This window comes from Nicotiana sylvestris, chromosome 7 (assembly GCF_000393655.2).
Source record: "Nicotiana sylvestris chromosome 7, ASM39365v2, whole genome shotgun sequence".
Taxonomy (NCBI): domain Eukaryota; kingdom Viridiplantae; phylum Streptophyta; class Magnoliopsida; order Solanales; family Solanaceae; genus Nicotiana; species Nicotiana sylvestris.
This window is the reverse complement of record NC_091063.1, coordinates 170,837,713-170,848,046: the sequence shown is the minus strand read 5'-3', so window position 1 is coordinate 170,848,046 and position 10,334 is coordinate 170,837,713. Positions and strand designations below refer to the sequence as shown.

At 35.2% G+C, this 10,334-nt stretch overlaps 1 long non-coding RNA gene across 1 annotated transcript; it reads left to right on the top strand.

Annotated features, from left to right (window-relative positions):
- Positions 1–1,347: 1,347 nt before the first annotated feature.
- On the top strand, positions 1,348–1,974 carry LOC138872626 (uncharacterized). The gene is made up of 3 exons (XR_011401097.1): positions 1,348–1,572; positions 1,668–1,725; positions 1,833–1,974. It is a non-coding gene; the product is annotated as an uncharacterized lncRNA (long non-coding RNA).
- Positions 1,975–10,334: the final 8,360 nt, after the last annotated feature.

The following is a 10,334-nucleotide window of genomic DNA, read 5'->3' as shown; positions in this document are numbered from 1 at the left end:
TTCCTTCACGTAGAACTGTGACTCAGGACTGTTTTGATCTTTTCAATGATGAAAAACGTAAGTTGGTGAAGCTTTTTAAAGATCAGAGAGTTTGCCTTACCACTGATACTTGGACTTCCTTACAACGAATAAATTATATGTGTATTACTGTTCATTGGATTGATAGTGAATGGAAAATGCATAAAAGAATTGTCAACTTTTGTCCAATTTCTAGTCATAGGGGGGAAGATATGGCAAATAGTATTGTTAATTGTTTGAAAGAGTGGGGGTTACAAAAGATTTTCACTGTCACAGTTGATAATGCTAGTTCAAATGATGTGACGGTGAAGGAGCTTTCTAAGAAGTTAACTAAATGGGGGACCAATTCTATGAATGGTAAGCACCTTCACGTGAGGTGTATGGCTCATATTATGAATCTTGTTGTTCAGGATGGTATAAAAGAATCAATTGTGTCTATTGAACGTATTAGGCAAGCAGTGAGATATATCAGGCAGTCTCCTGCTAGGTGGAAAAAGTTTCAGGAATGTTGTGATGAAGGAAATCTAGTTAGGAAATCTTTATGTTTGGATGTTCCTACAAGGTGGAATTCTACATACTTAATGTTGAACAGGGCTATTGAATATGAGAGTGCAATTTTAGAATATGTTGATCATGATATTGGCTTGTCACATCATCTTGAGTTTGTTGATATTGTAAATGGAAGTCCTGCAGGTACACTTTTGAGTAGTGATTGGGAGGATGTAAAGAAATTGACAAAATTTCTTGAAATCTTTTATAAGCTTACTGTAAAGGTATCTGGCTCACTTTATGTTACATCAAATCATTATTTTCTTGAAATTTGTGAAGTTGCTGTTTACTTAAAACAATTGATATTAAATGAAGATGTTTTGTTGGGTTTAATGGCAAAGAAGATGAAGGAGAAATTTGATAAGTACTAGGGTGATCCAGAAAAAATGAACAAAATGATTTTCATTTCATGTGTTTTGGATCCTCGGTACAAGTTTGATTCTGTTAGTTTTGCACTTGCGAAGATGTTCGAAGAGAAAGGGCTCATTATCGCGAAGGGAGTACATACATACATGACTTCATTGTTTGATGAGTATGTAAAGTCTTATTCAAAAGATAAAGTTTGTCGTCCCTCTTCATGTTTATCTAACTCTTCATTGGACACAATGGAAACTTCAAATGGATCTTTTGGTTCTTTCTTTGAAGAATTAAAAAGACATAAAGCTGGGATTGGAGGTTCAGATTCTAAATCAGAATTGGAAAAATATCTAACAGAAGAAGTTGAAAATGAAATAGCAGACGGTAATATATTGCTTTGGTGGAAAGTAAATTCACCTAGATTCCCCATTCTTGCTGAGATGGCTCGGGATGTATTATCTATTCCTATTTCAAGTGTTGCATCTGAATGTGCATTTAGCACTGGAGGGCGTATTCTTGATTCATTTAGGAGTTCATTGACTCCTAAATTGGTGGAAGTTCTCTTGTGCCTTCAAGATTGGCTTCAAAGTGAGCCATTACCTGTAAGTGTTGAGGAAGATTTAGATGTTCTCGAGCAACTAGAACAAGGTAGCAATATTTTAATTTGTTTGATTGTATATTATTTTTATAAATAGTTTATTTAATATTTTTGTTGTTTGACTTGTTAATATATATTATCATAGATTTTGCCAATCTTGGAAACGAACCCTGCGATGATGATATGTAGAATCTTAGATAGTTGTAACTTGTAAGTTAAAACTTTGGTAAGTTAATTATTCAACTTATATAACACATAGTATGATTACAAATATTACTTGCTTAATATATTTTCTTGTTATGTTTAATAGGTGTAACCATGCCTCGACTTTGTGGTCTCAAAGCTATCTCACATGTTTGGAGTCACTATGAAAGGATTGAAGAAGGTGATGATGGATGGTGGAAAGTAAGATGTAGTTATTGTCATCTTGTTTTATGTATTATGTTTGGACTTTGGACTTGTTAATCCTAAGGTTGATACTACTTTGCATTGTTATTAATGTGTTTGAACTATTACTTTGGAGTTTGGACATTACTGTGTATACATCTGTTTTTGGGTTGTGAAAGTTGGGATCTTTTTATCTCCTATTTTTGTTAGATTGGAATTTGAGCTGTTTGCATTTTGTATGCACAGGCAATTGAGGTACTGTCGTACTGGGTATGTTTAGTTTGAGGCAAAAAATGTATAGCTTTGTGTGCTGAAATTATTCAGTGTGTGCTGAAATTATTCAGTAATCTGAACAAGAACATAAGCCATCCCTAAAGTGATGAAAGCGGCTAGAATCTCTTACAATGATTTCACGTTCAACAATTTTTGCTATGAGCTTGATGGCAGAATGGCAGTCCCCACACTCCCACAGAATCTCTTACCTATTCTTGATTCTTGATACTGAATAGAAGTTTAAATCTCATTGACAGTCTTCAAATGTTTGATTCTTGTTACTCAGCTGTAGTTTAGCTTTTAGTTTTATACTGAAAATGGTATATTGAGAATTTCTTTTGTTGGATTGAAATCCACACCCTCTCCTTGGTCCTTACCTTGAAGTGTCATATATAGCAGCTTCCAGTAAACTTTGTACAAATATTACTTTGTACAAATATTAGCGTTCAGCACTCTTAATTTTAGGTAATATTCAGCGTTCAGCAATCAGCACTCTTAGTTTTAGTTTTACCTTATCGGGTAAACCGATAACCGAACCGATAATGATCAATAACCGATTAACCGATAACCGATAACCAATATCTTATCGGTTTGGTTATCGGGTTATGATATTTGTAAACCGATAACCGATAGGCAAAACCGATAATATTTAAAACCGAACCGAACCGACCGATGCCCACCCCTATTTGACCAAGCTTTAAAAAACTGTTTCTAAGTGTATTTTTCTCAAAAGTGCTTCTCAAAAAGTGCTTTTGGAGAGACTACTTTTTTCTGCTTCTCCAAAACTGCTTCTGCTTTTCCTCAAAAGCATTTTTTTTCCTTCCAGAAGCTTGGCCAAACACCTCAAATTGAGGCCAAAAGTGCTTTTGGCAAAAAAAAAGAAGCACTTTTGGCCAAAAATAAGCTTGGCCAAACAGGCTATTAGTTGCGTGTGTATACGTTGAGGGTTATAGTTGAGTGGTAAATGTTCTTTTATCGTTAATCAGAGGTATATAGTTCGAGCCTACGTATGAAGTCATCTTTTGTTTAGGGCATGCTTTAACCACCAATGTGAAATTTTTCGATGCGAATCTGAATTTAGTTGGAGACCAATATGGGTACCAGTGCTCAAAATGTTGACGAACTCTGATTGACTTGAAATTTGGTGGGTCCATCAGAAACGGCTTAATGATCAATACTTATTGGTTCGCCATGACTAACATCGTTTTTTGGCATTCCGAAATCATGAAACTGGAAATTAATGATTATATCCATTTTTTCATGTGTTCATATACTTGATGATTTTCTTTAATATCGTTGATGGACTATGATTGGCCTAAAAATTGATAGATCCATCGGATAGGGTCTTTGAGCAATATTCACCATGACTAGTGTCGGATTTTGGTGTTTCAAACTCATATAATAGGAATTAATGATTATGTCCATTTTTTGGTATTTGTAGATTACATGATGATATTTTTTAATTTATTTGATGGACTCTGGTTTGTCTTAAAATTGGTGAAATCATCGGATACTGCCTTGTGAGCAATACTCACCCTGACTAGCATCTTTTCTTGGCGTTTCGAGATCATAATAATACTATACACGGCCACATGGAACCTACCCATGCTATGCACGACCACTTGGATTTTACTCGTGCTCAAAAAGTTGACAGATTGACGTAAAATTTGGTGGATCCATCAGAAACGTCCTAGTGACTAATGCTCATTGCTTCACCATAATTAACATAATTTTTTTGATATTTTGGGGTATTTTTACTATATTTCTTGGAGGAAATAATCTATTAGTATTTTCATCATAATTTTTTTATTTTGTATTTGTCAAATTTATTTATAATTTTTTTTCTTGAGCTGAGGGTCTATTAGAAACAGGTTCTCCACCTCGCACAAGATAAGAATAAGATTTGCTTATACGTTATCCTTTCCAAATTCCCCTGCGGAATTACACCGAGTATTTGTTGTTGTGGTAAATGATCCATCAAAAAATCAGTCAAGTTATTCACTTTAACGATGGAGTTATTAACATCTTCAAAAGAAAATTCACAAGTTTGGATCCATAAGCACTCTCGAGAAAAGGTAATTGAGGCAGAAAATTCTGAATATCCTAACTATCGCATCATACTTTTGTTAGGTGCTTAGGGCTTAAAATGGTAGAATTTTGTAACTAAATTTGATCAACATAGAGCTATAGTGGAAGCAGATTACTAGAATGAGTGATAATAGTATTACAAAGAAAATAACTGGATGGGAACAAGTATGAACTAGCTTTATAACTAATCCAGGAAATTTTAGAGGAATCATCACTTTTAGCCAGCGCCAGAAACTATTTATATTTGGTAGTCAAATAAGTGTATCATATGTATATATATACAAATATTATACATTTTTTCGGCTATTATTTTGAGAGTGACTATATAGAGACATTTTTCCGAAATTATACCTGATGATCTTGTAAATGGGTACTCTTAAATTTTTGACTCACGTTTACCCCACGAGCGAACTTTTAAGGTCAAAAATTAAACTTGTTAAACTTGAAGTTTCTCCTCTTGTAAATCACACAAACTAATTAACAATATTATAATTGGGCTTGTTATTACAAGCAATATGGGGCATAATGCTCATAATAACCGGTAAAATATATATTTTTGTATATAATAATTAGTATACAAAAATATAAATATTTTATACATGATCAATGGATTTTTTGTATATATTGGTTAGCTAATGCAATTTATTTTTGGCCGACCGACGAAATATTTAATTTGCCCTACATAAGGGCTGTACTATAACAACCCAATATAAAATATATACAGTAAATTCAAGAGATTTTTATATTCCTATACACTATATGAAATTATATTACACTCCCTACTCAAGTTTCACTTTAATTACCTCATATATACAAAATTACTAATTATGTACATTTTTAGGATTTAAGGATAATTAATCAATTCCTACAATCACTCCCACTCCCCCATGCTTCTCTCTCTTTATCTCACCCCCCCTCACGTTTCTCTCTCCACATCCTACCCCCTTCCCCCACGTATCTTGCACAAGAGAGCAACAATTCCACCAATGATAGTCATTAAAAAGCTTTGAAGCTTTGAATTCGAATTTGGGTTTTCAAAAAATATTACTTGTTTGAATTGGGTGTTGTTGCAAACAATTGGGATTTCTCTCTACGTCTCTCTCTATCTCTCAATCCCTAATTCTAGTAATGTAAAGCAAATAAAAAGAGAGCAGCAATTCCACCATTGACAACCATTAAAAAGTTTTGAAGCTTTGAATTCGAATTTGAGTTTTTAGAAACCATTATTTGTTTGGATTGGGTATTGTTGCAAACAATCGGGAATATAGTTTGGAGTTTATATGTCAATTTAAAGGGTGTTTTGTGAAGATTAGACTTGATTTTGGAGATTGAAATTCGAAGAAGAAGAAGACATGACATACATTATACTACAGAAATTGTAGTAAAGTTGTAGTAAAATTGTAAAAAAATTATATTCTGTTGTTTATACATTTTTTATTTATTTCAATATTGTATGAAACAACAACAACAACAACAACAACAACAACAACCCAGTATAATCTCACTTAGTGGGGTCTGGGGAGGGTAGTGTGTACGTAGACCTTACCCCTACCCTGGGGTAGAGAGGCTGTTTCCAAATAGACCCCCGACATCCTTCCCTCCAAGAACTTCCCACCTTGCTCTTGGGGAGACTCGAACTCACAACCTCTTGGTTGGAAGCGGAGGTTGCTTACCATCAATATTGTATGAAAGTTGAACAATATTGTATAAAAATTATATTTAAGTTGTATGATATTGCAATTATATATAACTGAGTAGAAATAATGTGTGAAAGTTGTGGATAAGTTGTAGATAAGTTGTATAATATATAATTAGTTGTATGAAATTTATTTTTACTATATATATAAATCGGATACAAAATATACAAAAGACATATTGTATAAAATTTGTATAAAAATTATTTTTAAGTGGTATGATATTGTAGTTGTATATAACTTGATATAAATAATGTATGAAAATTGTAGATAAGTTATATAATATATAACTATTATGTATATATTATACTTTTATATCCTTTATTTTTTCCATTAACTTCAACCAAATATTGTCCAAATGCATGAGTATTCTTCCAAAGCTCATGTCACTCCAAGTTTGAGATATCAAATTCTTAACATGAGATTCTTGTTGCATAGCTGAAGTACTCTTCAATTTTGACACCAAATTCGACACTAATTGGACATACACATTACTAGTATTTGAAAGAATACATCTTCCACTAACTTTTCGTCCAAACAACGAGCTCAATGACCAACTTGGTTGTCATATTGAGCCAACAGATGATGTCATGCCACTTCCTTAAGTAACCGTTATTTATTTTTGGTATAGACCATCCTTGTCCTATCAATTACGTAAAACATAACATGTGCGGTTCAAACTTCAAAAAATCCACTATTCCATCTTCAAGATCCTTGCAATGGTCCAACAAATGGCATTATTCGATTTTTAATTGGCAGATCAATCAAAGTAAATCTTTAGATTTTTTACTTGTTCGGTTTGATTTATTACCTTTTTAAAATAAATGTGGGTGAGGTTCTCTGTGCAAACAGCCTCATGGGGCAATGTAGAGAGTAAGGGAGAGAGGAAGGAAAAGAGGAGAGAAAGAAGAAAATGGTGTAACTAAATCCCTTGATTGAAGTCACAAATAACGGATTAGGAGCCTTTTAAGGTGAATTGTATATATTTGGTAAACAAAACTTGTTTATGTCAGGTAATTAGCTAAATATAAACATTAAAAGTAATAAAATTTCAAATAGTGTATAGCTACGAAAAAATCCCTAAATTCAAGATGCAGGATTGATTTATCCGAATAGGAATGGACTAGGATCTAAAATATAAAATGGGCTCAAAGAGAGTAATGCTAAAACCGATTTGGGCTTTTACATTAATGAACCAATGGACGCACAGAAGAGTCCCAATTATACTTAATCTACACAATAGATAGCCTAACTATGCCACTAATCTCTTAACTTGATCAATTCGACGATTATGATTTGGCTTTAGCCTTAAGCCTACCTATAATGATGTAATTGAAATTTCGGCCGAATATCAACTCAACATTTACCTATTAATACTCACTCATTTATATAATTTACATCCATTAACATCAACATCTGAACCTTATTTTTAGCATGAAAAATATTAACTCAATAGTTTATTTTGAATAGAAATTTAACACTCACTTGGAAACAAACATCTAGCAAGTTTTATTTTTATGAATCATACCCCATACTTCAAATCAACTAGAATTGCACCAAAGTTTATCACAAAAAGGCATGCATTTTCACAGAACTAAAGCCTACGTTAGTTTAGTTTTCAAATCAGTGATTTATTCCGAGATTCAAAAATAACAATATACCTTACATTTCTGGGAGCAACGAAATATTAAACAAATATTTTATATTAAATAGATACTGTCACGATCCTAAACCCAACCCGATTGTGATGGCGCCTCTCGTGAAGACAAGTTCGGCCGACTTACTTCCAATTCACTTTTAGCAATTAAAATAATAACTACTAAGTCTTTAATCAGAAATAATATCCCAAAATAAGCATTTAACAATATAACTTGTCGAAATAAAAGCCAACACAGCCCGACATCGGGGTGTCACCAGTCATGAGAATCTAAAACAATACTACCCGTCTGAAAGTCTACTCCACTACTAAATAACTGAATCAGAAAAGAAATAAGATAGAGGAAGGTTGCACTGGGCTGCGAATCGCCAAGCAGCTGCCTAGTAAACCTCCGAAGATCTACTGGAACTGTCAACCCTCAGTAGCAGGACCTGTAGCGCCCGAATCTACACATAGAGGTGCAGGGAGTAAAGTGAGTACTTCATACTCAGTGAGTAATAAGAATAAAGGAAGACTGAACGATATAAAATCACGTTAAACACAACATTTAGCTATCAAAGGCATAACAAAATCAGTAACACAATTTAATAATGAAATCTCATAAAAATACCTTTTTAAGCAGTCAACAATAGATAGGAAAAACAACTAGGAATGGTAAACACATAGGAACTGCCCCTCGGGCACAATAACATCAAATCAGCCCCTCGGGCAATATCACAGAGCAATACCAGCCCCTCGGGCTATATCTCATGTCACAATAGGTACCCGTGCTCACTAGGGGTGTGAAGACTCCTGGAGGGGACCCTTACGGCCTAAGCGCAATATCAAGCCATCTCATGGCATCATAAACATGCTCTAGGCCTCATATCAAAATCAAGCCACCTCGTGGCGTACAATCTCAGGCCCTCGGCCTCATTATCATAATTAGTGTATCACTGCAGCGGCGTGCAGCCCGACCCAAAAGTATCCTCACAATACAGGCCCTCCGCCTTACTCAGTCAGAATCTCATAAGCCTTTCGGGCAATAGTAAAAATATGGAGCTCAGCTCAAAATATCTTTAAAACGTCATTTAAGGTTTCTAAATAGATTAACATAGCCGAGTTTTGAAAACATTGAAAGATCTGGCATGACTGAGCACAAGTATGAAATCAAATAGTGAGGAAAATATTATTAACGATCCCCTAAGGGTTCAAACAGTTGGCACGAAGCCCAAATATGTCATTTAGCCCAAAGTATAATAATATCAAACAATTAGCTACCAAATATACAGAGAAATAGTCATTCGGGATGGACTAAGTCACAATCCCCAATGGTGCACGACCCCATGCTCTTCATCTAGCGTGTGCGTCACCTCAACACAGCCGAACGTTGTATAATCCGTGGTTTCATACCTTTAGAACAACATTTAAAATTATTACTCACCTCGAAAAGCTACTCTGCAACACCTTTGCCTCTCAAACCAACTTCCGAGTGCTCCAAATCTACCAAGTTCAGATTTTTATCATCAAATTATACTAAATGAATGAATTCCAATTGAAAAATATCGATTTTAAGCACAAAATCCGAAATCATTCAAAACCCGACCCCTGGGCCCGCATCCCGGAACTGGACAAATTTTATACCAAAATATTCTTCATTATCTCACGAGTCCGTACATATAAAGAACTCAAAAATCGAAGTTCGTTTGACCCCTCAAATAATCCCTAGAAGGTCTCATAATCTCCAACCCTAACTCCACTTTTTTCTACTGAATTTCATGAATTAAACACTGATATTTTGTTCCTTAATCACAAATAATCGAGTTTTAGGGTCCAAAATCGTTAAACTCAATGAAAAACAATGATTTCCTCTCTTCAAAATTGCCTCAAAGCTCTTTTCCCGTTCAAAAATGGTGTAAAAGGGTTTAATGGTCGCAGAGGGTTTATTTTAAAACTGCTCACACGGTTTACTGTTCACCCGAGTACTATTCACCCGAGTTACTGTTCACTCGAGTTACTGTTCATGTTGCTGTAAAAAATTTCTCGGTTTTCCTTATATGATCGGATCAGGGAGCGCCAGTATGATGATCCTCATTTGCTTGTCCTTAAGGACAAAGTTCAGCACGATGATGCCAGATATATGACCACTAGCGATGATGGGGTGTTGAGGATGAAGGGCCGGATTTGTGTGCCCAATGTATATGGGATCCAGTGCCGCAAAGATGTATCAGGATTTGAGGCAGCACTATTGGTGGACAAGAATGAAGAAAGACATTATGGAATTTGTAGCTAGGTGTCTCAATTGTCAGCAGGTGAAATACGAGCATCAGAGATCGGGTGGCTTGCTTTAGCGGATGGATATTCCAGAGTGGAAGTGGGAGAGGATCACTATGGACTTTGTAGTTGGACTTCCACGGATTTTGAGGAAGTTCGATGCTATTTGGGTGATTGTGGATCGGCTGACCAAGTTCGCGCACTTCATTCCTGTGTGTACTACCTCTTCTTTAGAGCGGTTGGCAGAGATCTATATTCGGGAGATTGTTCGGTTGCATGGTGTCCCGGTTTCCATCATATCAGATAGGGGCACTCAGTTCACTTCGCAGTTTTGGAGGTCTGTGCAGCGAGAGTTGGGCACTCAGGTTGAGTTGAGCATAGCTTTTCACCCTCAGACGGACGGGCAGTCCGAGCGCACTATTTAGATATTGGAGGACATTTTGCATGCTTGTGTCATTGA